Genomic DNA, 10,759 nt, shown 5'->3' on the forward strand with positions numbered 1-10,759 from the left:
GTCACACTTTTCCCGTTCCTCAGCTCCACCCATATGTCCTCTGTAGACAAGCCCTCCGGGCTGTACTGTCTACACACAGCTGTGATATTTTCCCTGACTAGCAATGCCACTCCTCCCCCTTTCATCCCTCCCACTCTATCACGTCTGAAACAATGGAATCCTGGAACATTGAGCTGCAAGTCCTGCCCCTCCTGCAACCAAGTCTCACTAACAGCAATAAAGTTGTAATCCCACGTGCCAATCCACACCCTAAACTCATCTGCCTTACCTACAATGCTCGTTGCATTGAAATAGATGCACCTGAGAACATTTCTATCACGTACAAACCTTTGACTTTTGTCTATACAAGCAGTCCTTGCATGACCTTTATCCTCCTCCACCTCACTATCTGCTCTAACACTCTGGTTCCCCTCCCCCTGCAAATCTAGTTTAAACCTCCCAGAGAAGCACTAGAAAACCTACCCACAAGGATGTTAGTCCCCCTCCAGTTCAGGTACAAACCCTCCCATCGGAACAGGTCCTACCTTTCCTGGACCAATAGATTGAGTGAACTCGACTTTTTCTCCTTGGAGCGACAGAGGATGAGAGGTGACCTGATAGAGGGGTACAAGATGATGAGAGGCATTGATCCTGTGGATAGTCACGGCTTTTTCCCAGGGCTGAAATGGTTGTCACAAGAGGGCACAGGTTTAAGGTGCTGGGGAGCAGGTACAGAGGAGATGTCAGGGGTAAGTTTTTTACACAGAGAGTGGTGAGTGCGTGGAATGGGCTGCTGGTGATTGTGGTGGAGGCGGAGATGGTATGGTCTTTTAAGAGATTCCTGGATAGGTACATGGAGCTTAGAAAAATAGAGCTATGGGTAACCCAAGGTAATTTCTAAGGTGGGGACATGTTTGGCACAGCTTTGTGGGCTGAAGGGCCTGTATTGTGCTGTAGGTTTTCTATATTTCTATGGTCTCTCTTTGAGGGCTTTGCTGTTGCTTTCATGGTGGGTGGGGTGAATGCTGATGCTTTATGCTTGAGTATGTGGGAGGAGGAGGGAGTGTTGATGGTGTTTGCTACTGCTTGTGTGTGGGAGGGTTGCAGGGGGTTCTTACATTTTTTCTGTCATTCATTCTTTCGGGTTTTTCTGTTTCAGGGATGTCTGTGGAAAGTAATAAATTCAGGCTGTACGTATATTATATACATTATCTGATATCATATGGAACCACTGAACCCCTACATTTGCCAGCTTGGCTCCATCCACACCCTCCAGCTCACACCCTACTGCCACTAACGTCAGGACTGTTTAAAACTCAATTGCCTTCCAGCTAAAAGGTCATATCTAACCACATCCCTTCCATCCCTCCGTCAAAACTTCCCCATTGATTGACATTGACAAATATTGAAAACTCACAAATATTCAACCTAAAGTAACAACCAGAAAGGATTAAGTTTGTATTGTAGTGTTTATTGTATGAGTTTGGTTTATTCATAATGTAATTCTTCATGGATCAACAACTTATCTTTCAGAAAGCTGCTGACTGGCCAGAAACAGGATAGTCCAGCACAGAGTAGCGTGCTGATCAGATTTATCACCCACATGTTCTCTAGCAGATGAAAGGTTGCCTTGAGTGCTTTCTTGATAGAATTCACAATCAGTGCATGTTCTGTACCTTTGGGAGACTCCTCGGCATCTTCAGTCACTCCTGTACATCCTGTGCCACCATCCATATGGTCCTCTCTCAGTGCCCTATTTCCAGCGTTGATTCTGTATTTCTGCCCACTTCCCCTCAAGTCTTCCAGAAACGTACCGCTTGCTGTTGTCTTCCCCTTTTGGTTAATTCCAGCTGTCTCTGTCAGTCAGCAGTCGTCATAATGGACATCAAGCCCTAGCTCTGGATCTGTCTTCAAATGCCAACTACAAGGATGATAATTGTTTTCAAGTTGATGCCTCAGAATTTCTCTGGGCCCCACCTGAAACAGTAATGTCACTCTTAGAAACAGGGAAGAAAAGAACTTACAAAAAATTCAGTACTGGAGGACAGTAAATTAGCTCTTAAAGGGTTTTGCAATTTCATGAAATTTTGAGAAAGCAGCTTAGCTATTTTTCAATTTGCTCTTTGATCTTGCTATTTCTTAAATTTCACAGAATGGGCAGATCAATGTAAATGGAAGATTACTCTGTATCTATCGTGTAGGCTTTACTCTGCCTCCATCTCACGCTGTATTAGCCCTGGGAGTGTTCGTTGGCACAGTGTGGTCAGAGCTTAAATCTGCAGCATGTTCCTATGCTGTATTTACCCTCAGTGTGCTTGATCGGACAGTGTTGAGGAAGTTTCTTTTGGCATCCAACCCATTCTGAATTAAACCACACTCCATTGTTCCCAAACACACATCCTTTCAGTGTGGAGGAATCATCTAACTCATGGTAAACATGAACACCAAATGAGAATGACAATCTATCATCCTTCCGCAAACCTCATTTCGAAAGTGAACGGATGGTGAACAGTTGCCTTAAACGTCCCTTTCATACAATGACTTTTTACCTGTAGCTGACAGTGACCATTTATAAGAAATGAGATTGACACTAATCCTAGCACTCAGGGGAGATTCATTCTTGGCTCCTGGGTGGAATATAGAAATAGGGCAATTAACACCAGCAGCCTTTGTGAGATCATCTAACCACAAGCCATCACAATGAGACTGTAACTCAAACAGAACGTTGGGGAACTCAGCAGGCCAGGCAGCATCTATGGAAAAGAATAAACAGTTGACATTTCGAGCCAAGGTCCTTCTTCATGAAGGACTGAAACAGAAGGGGAAAGATGCTAGAATAAAAAGGTGGGAGGAGGGGAAAGAGGATATCTTTACATTAAGACTGTAAAGGTCATTACCTGTTTCATGATTAAATATCACTGTATGTTACAGGATGTAACTCTTTGGCATATTCACAATTGCTTAATCTCATTTCCTGTACACAGCGTGAGGAGAACAAAGTAATTATTACTCAGGATCCGATGCATAACAAAAAAACACAAAAGATAAAGAACACAATAATAATAAACACAATAAATACGAATATATGATAACTTACATAGTCGGAGGCTTTTTCCCAGGGCTGAAATGGTTACTGCAAGAAGACACAGGTTTAAGGTGCTGGGGAGTAGGTACAGAGGAGATGTCAGGGGTAAGCTTTTTACTCAGAGTGGTGAGTGCATGGAATGGGCTGCTGGCAACGGTGGTGGAGGTGGTTACAACAGAGTCTTTTAAGAGACTTTTTAAAGGTACATGGAGCTTAGAAAAATAGAGGACTATGGGTTAACCCGAGTAATTTCTAAGGTAGGGACATGCTTGGCACAATTTAGTGGGCAGAAGGGCCTGTATTGTGCTGTAGGTTTTCTGTGTTTATATACACAGATTGATTGTAAGTCCATAAAGTGACTCTTGGCTGTACATGAGGTGACTGACAGGAAATAATAACCTAGTGGTGGAGGTGTTGATCAGTCTTACTGTTTTGGAGGAAGTAACTGTTTTTGAGTCTGGTGTTCCTGGCGTGGATGCTATGTAGCCTCCTTCCTGATGGGAGTGGGGCAAACAGTCCATGAAAAGGATGTGTGGGGTCCTTCATGATGTTACTGGCCCTTTCCCAGCACCTGCCTGTATATATATAATTGATGGGTATGGTGGGTATGATGGATTTGATGGGTAGATTGGTGCCAGTGATGCATTGAGAAGTTATACACATAATGCACACATATACTGAAATAAAAACACATGCTGGAATCCTGCAGGATTCCATTCATCAGGCCGTTAGTGAATGACCTTCATCACCATAGCTTACTCACTGGGTTCATGTGTTCAACAAGCACCAAACAGGAAGTTCTTCTGGGGTTGAGGGTGACTTGCCTCTGTTGCTGTTGTTTTGTAAAGTGGAAGATGCCAGTGTGAAACCTCTTTATCTGCTACACACCAACTACCACTGTCTCAACAGTGTGCTCTTGGTCAGCTTGTAAAGAGATCCAATGCAACTGAAGGCTGAAGTCAGCTTTACTTGGCACATGTTTATTCACGGGTACGGACAGATGCAGCGATGCACTCAAACTCTGCACACTCATATGGACACAAACACTCCTGGCAACATCTTCCTTGTAGGCTCTTTCTCCCCTTCCTATTCAATTCTCCACCAGTCTTCACTTACTTTTATTCTCCCCTAACTCCCTCCCTCATTCTCCACCTCTCTTTTCCATCTCCCTCTTAACCATTTTTCTTGTTCACTCAACCCAACTCATAACTCCCTCTTTCTCTGAAATCTCCCTCTTCAAATGCTCTTTTGTCTGTTACCTCTTTCCCCCAAGGTCCCTTCTGTTGCCACCTTTTCCCTCTTCATCTGTTACTCTTCTCTTCTGTTTCCCCTCACTCCTCCCCGCTGTCTAGCAGCTGCCCACTCATTCTCCCCCAGAGGATCTGGAACAGTATGACACAGTCCAGGTCCTTCAACCCTTCATTGTGCCAACTCTTTAACCACCTCCAGGATTTTTCAAACGTTGCCCTCCCACAAAGCCCTCCGTTTTTCCTTCATCCACATGCCTACCGAAATGTCTCTGATGTACTTGCTTCTACCACCACACCTTGCCAGACCCTGTGCAAAAGCAACGACCTCTGACACCCCCTATACTTCCCTCCAATCACCTTTTGCATTAGCCATCGCCACCCTGGAAAATGGGCTGGCCGTCCACTCAGTTGTATACACCTGCTCAGATGCATTTTCCAATACTGATGTACTGTAAATTGAAACTCAGGTTGTACATAAAAAGATAGAGGCTGAGTTTTGTGGTTTAGGGTTTAATTTATTTTATTTGAGCCAATGCATAATGTTTCCATACACAATAACTAGGATTCCCTAAAATGGCATTTGCTACAAAGCATGAAAGTGTGTCTGTTTTAGGTACTCCTCCCTGGCTATTGACCCTGCCTGCCCGGAGGAGCACAACAGGCATTCAGTTATTATGTTTTTTTATTTTTTTGTTAAAGATACAGCACGGTACAGGCCCTTTCATCCCAACGAGCCCACACCCATGTGACCAATCAACCTACTTACCCATACACCTTTGGACTGTGGGAGAAAACCCACATGATGGTGGAAAGCATGTACAATCTCCTTAGAGGCAGTGGCAGAATTGAACACGGGTGTCTGGAACACTAATACTGTTGCACCAACCGCTATACTACTCTGCCACCCCATGTTATACCTACAGTACAAGATTATTTAAATTACTCATCGCTATATTCCACATTGACTCCGCCCCCAAGGTCATTCAATGGTAATTAACAAAATCTTTCCAATACACCGGGAACCTCCTCTCTCTGCATCATCTTCACTTGAAGCAGAATAGGCTGTGCAAATGGTGATATCAGTAAGTGTACATAGGGAACTATGCACCCTTTACCCAAGCGATAGTGGCCATTAATCAAAAAGTGATTATTCCCATTTAAATGTTTATTACAGTTTGCTTCACACACCCAAATTCGGCAGCCGCTCACCTCTTGAAGCTCCCTAACCAGGATGTACTCAAGTAAGCAGAAATTCTGGGCATGCACCTTAGCTAACTGCCCTGGGTTTTCCAAAAGGTTACAGGTAAAAACGAATCCTGGGTCGGTGGTCATTTATATGTGAACAAGTTCTAGTGTGTATTGATGGTTAAAATGTCCGAGACTGCTCCCTTTGCACCACCGATGTATGTTCTGTCTCCAATTTCATAAACCAATACTCTCCAGACATAACTTCTATTGTAAGAATGGGAATTGGTTCTAGGGATAGATCTGTAAATTCTATAAATCCTAATGGATCCATCACACATTAGCACTTGCATAATAAATGATGCCTATTCGTGGTACCAAATATTAATCAGTTAATTACCAGTTCCAAATATTTTCTCTCTGAGAAGTCCATTCCAATTTTGAGTTCATTGCATAAAGCATAACTTGAGCTTCACTTGAAGAAAAATGGTGAAACAATAGGCTCAACGTGAATTTCATTTGGACACACTTCATTGTGGCCAGTTCACTTTTGAAAACTTTCTACTGTCCATTTGGTACTTTCTGGGAGGTTCCATTCTTATCCATTTTCACATGATAACTGATTCGCCAATTCCAGAGACGATTTGTCAGCCTCTTCTGGAGTCTGGAGTCAGCAGTGCCTGCTCATGGTAATGTTGTCACTTGTCTTTGATAGATCACTGTACCACTCCCTCTCCAGTCCCTCACCACCCCATACACTATCACTTCACACTGACCCTCCATACCTCATACCGACTCAGAAACACTCCCCTCTCCAGTCCCTCACCATCCCATACACTATCACTTCACACTGACCCTCCATACCTCATACCGACTCTGACACACTCCCCTCCACAGTAACTCACCACCCCATACACTAACACTTCACACTGACCCTCCATACCTCATACCGACTCTGACACACGCCCCTCTCCAGTCCCTGACCACCCCATACACTATCACTTCACACTGACCCTCCATACCTCATACCGACTCAGACACACTCCCCTCTCCAGTCCCTCACCATCCCATACACTAACACTTCACACTGACCCTCCATACCTCATACTGACTCTGACACACTCCCCTCCACAGTAACTCACCACCCCATACACTAACACTTCACACTGACCCTCCATACCTCATACCAACTCAGACACACTCCCCTCCACAGTAACTCACCACCCCATACACTATCACTTCACACTGACCCTCCATACCTCATACTGACTCTGACACACTCCCCTCCACAATAACTCACCACCCCATACACTAACACTTCACACTGACCCTCCATACCTCATACCGACTCAGACACACTCCCCTCCACAGTAACTCACCACCCCATACACTATCACTTCACACTGACCCTCCATACCTCATACCGACTCTGACACACGCCCCTCTCCAGTCCCTGACCATCCCATACACTAACACTTCACACTGACCCTCCATACCTCATACCGACTCTGACACACTCCCCTCTCCAGTCCCTCATCCCACCCCCTTCATCCCCCATTCAGTGTCACGTTACACTGACACTGCACTGACTATCTCCGTCCTACTGCACTTTGATACGCTCTGCTGCTACCCAGAAGTGTTCTTCTTGCCGAGTGTCATTGTTACTTTGTCATTACCTGTCAGGGACATGCACGGCAATGTAGCGGTTAGCAAAACGCAACCCGGGTTCAATTCCTGCCGCTGCCTGTAAGGAGTTTGTGTGTTCTCCCTGTGACTGCGTGGAAGCTATAGAAAGGGTGCAGAGGAGATTTACAAGGATGTCACCTGGATTGGGGAACGTGCCTTATGAGAATAGGTTGAGTGAACTCGGCCTTTTCTCCTTGGAGCGACGGAGGATGAGAGGTGACCTGGTAGAGGTGTATAAGATGAAGAGAGGCATTGATTGTGTGGATAGTCAGAGGCTTTTCCCCAGGGCTGAAATGAGAGGACATAGTTTTAAGGTGCCTGGAAGCAGGTTCAGAGGAGATATCAGGAGTAAGTTTTTTACTCAGAGAGTGGTGAGTGCGTGGAATGGGCTGTCGGTGACGGTGGTGGAGGCGGATATGATAGGGTCTTTTAAGAGATTCCTGGATAGGTACATGGAGCTTAGAAAAACAGAGGGCTATCGGTAACCCTAGGTAATGTCTAAGTAAGTACACGTTCGGCCCTGCATTGTGCTGTAGGGTTTCTATGTTTCTACGTATGTTGTCTGAATGCTGCTTTAGGCAAGAAACGTTTCATATTCAAAAAGTTCTGCAGATGCTGAAAATCAAGAGTAATACATACACCATAACACATACTGTAAACGTTTAAAAGGCTTTATCACTGGAGCATGTAGGAATAAGCATGAAGCTGAACAAACAACCTGGAAATAACATATTAAAGGAAGGTTTTGCACCATTCTCACCACATTAGTAAAAGTTTCAGGGAACTATTCACAAAGTTTAATGACATAGTAGTTAACTTAAGGAAGAGAATGTATCATGAAGGAGAATGCCAGTGCCAATTCAGCGCGACACTGAAAACAGTTTTTCACTAATGAACAGGAGTGAAGAGGCAGCTGGTGAACTTAAACAGGGAGATATGCACCAGCAAAATGCTCAGCTGGTTTCAGAGTTGCTGATGTAAGATGCAGGATTGTTTATTCAGTACACAAATGTAAAAGAGAACTAAAATAATTGCTGCTCTGGATCTGATGCTATTTAAAAACACAGTAAGCATAAAGAGCACAATAAAGAGAAATCCTGTCAAACACAATGCACAAGTAACTGTTGACTGTGGTGGTAAAGGCCCAGGATGAGCTGATGTAAGGTGAACCAGGTGCATGTGTATGTGCGTATATATGGTTGTATTTATGTATTTATTGACATACTGTGTGCAACAGGCCCGTCGGGCCCTTCGAGCCACGACACCCAGTGACCCCATGACTAATCACGGGGCAATTTACAATGACCAGTATGTCTTTGGAGTATGTTCCGCCATTGTAACCATGTAATTCTCTATATTTATCTGACTACATGTGATTATTGCAACTGGATTTGTAGTAATTTGTTTATTGTTGAATAAGCATAAAACATCATGTTAGGAGAGTGAGATTCTCCTAGACACTCTCCCCCCCACCCCTGGAGGTTGATTGGGTGAATAAAGACTTATACTTTCCGCTTACAGTGTTTGTGTGTCTCTGTTTTAACCACGCACAAATATCCTACTTTTATGACTGCTTATTTTGGTTTTCTCACAAGAGTGAATATCTCTGTTATTCAATCAAACATTAGCAAGGTGGTTCCCACCCTTCTTTCTGCCATGGACCAATACCATTCAGCAAGGGGGATCCCCTGCCCTGGCATAATCTTAAACTTATCCATAATCAGAAACCCTTCCTTTCCTACTTTCTAACAACTAATTCTAGCATCATGGAATAATATAATTTAAAATCAATTGCAAAGGATTAAAGTCAGATTTATTAGCCTACATCCACAACAGCTAAAATCAGTTCATTTAGTATCAACTCACAATAAATAACAGCAACCTTCTATCATACCTGCTGATTAGAAATGGAACATACAACAATTAAAGTACGTTTGTACATTAAACAAGATGAATCCAATTAAATTTATTTCTACTTTAATACTTTACATAAGCAAAGAGATTAGACAATACAAAACAGTTCTGATTTTTAAAAAACACACAATAACAAGGTTCATGTGTGAATTATTTGCAATTCTTGATTATTTCTTACTGTCCAATGTGATTAAAAAGTAACTTTTTAAGAAGTGAGCTTCCAATGAAAGCAAGGCTCACAAGGTGATCTAGTCTTTAGAAATTTAGTAAGAATTACAGAAATACTCTGTTCTTGTCCCATTTAGTTTATTAAATCAAACACTTTCATTTAATGTCCAGTGCATGATGTTCAATGAAATGAGCCAGTAGTATGGAAGTAGGAGGTCACTATTTTTGTAGAATTGGACCGAGCACTTAAAGGTGTTGTCATTTTAACAAAAGGAATAAATCGAGATGATCAGCTCACCAGCACAACAATTGCTGAACTTTCTACTCGATGTAACCCCACACCACACCATGCTTTCGGTGAAATTGAATAGTGGAACTGAAAGGATTCACCAATAAATGTTTAATGCAACACTTAAAAATGACCCACATGTCTGTCAGATCAAAAGAAGTGATGATGAACAATATTTTGTGGTACTTGCAGTATTTACACCAACAATGAAACAGCAGCTTTGACAATTCATCACATCCCTGTTAGCAACTGTACATTTTTTAAATGGGCATCGTGCTTTATTTTGTTGTAAATTGTGCATTTTAGAATGTTCTGTCCATTCCCTCTTTCATCCCTCACCATCCCCCTCCCTACCACACTCCCTCTTTCATCACTCACCAACCCCCCTCCCTGCCTCACTCTCTCTTTCATCCCTCACCATCCCCTCTCCCTGCCTCACTCCCTCTTTCAGCCCTCATCATCCCCCCCTTCATCAGAAAAGACCAATTGTATTTCTGAACAAAGGTGAACTTCCCTTTACAAAAATGTTGAGTATGTAAGTTACAAGGGAGTTGCTCATTAAGTTGGAGAGCAAACCCCCCCCATTTGGCCCATCTCAGTCATGCTGACCCTGAAGCTGATTGATGCTAGTGCCATTTGCCTGTATTAGGTCTGTATTCCTCAACTCCTTTCCTATCCATTGTAGAGCAGCCAAGTATTTTGTGTTTTTTTAATATTGTACACAAACGTTTATTAATTGAACATAAATCTGAACATAATGCAAACAATTCTTAGCAGTCTGATTCCACAGAGCAGTAACTCAGCCAATCACTGGAAGGAGTGAAGAGATATTTTCATTTATTTTATTTAGAGATACAGTGTGGAACGAGTCACACTGCTCAGCAACTCACCTATAAACTCTAGCCTCATCACTGGACAATTTACACGACTAACCTAGTTTTTGGACTGTGGGAGGAAACCGAAGGACCTGGAGGAAACCCATCCATTGCACAGGGAGAATGTGCCAACTCCTTACAGAGGATGCAAGGAATTGAATTCTGAACTCCGAAGCCCTGAGCTGTAATAGCATCGCATTAACTGCTCTGCCACCGCGCCAAGTTTCTGATGCAGATGGTGAAAAGATACTTCTGTTACAAGTTGGGTTATGTCATTGTAGAAATAGATACTGGTCTAAAACACAATAAGGTCAGGCATCTTACGGGA

The sequence above is a fragment of the Hypanus sabinus genome, chromosome 13 (assembly GCF_030144855.1).
Source record: "Hypanus sabinus isolate sHypSab1 chromosome 13, sHypSab1.hap1, whole genome shotgun sequence".
In the NCBI taxonomy this organism is placed as follows: domain Eukaryota; kingdom Metazoa; phylum Chordata; class Chondrichthyes; order Myliobatiformes; family Dasyatidae; genus Hypanus; species Hypanus sabinus.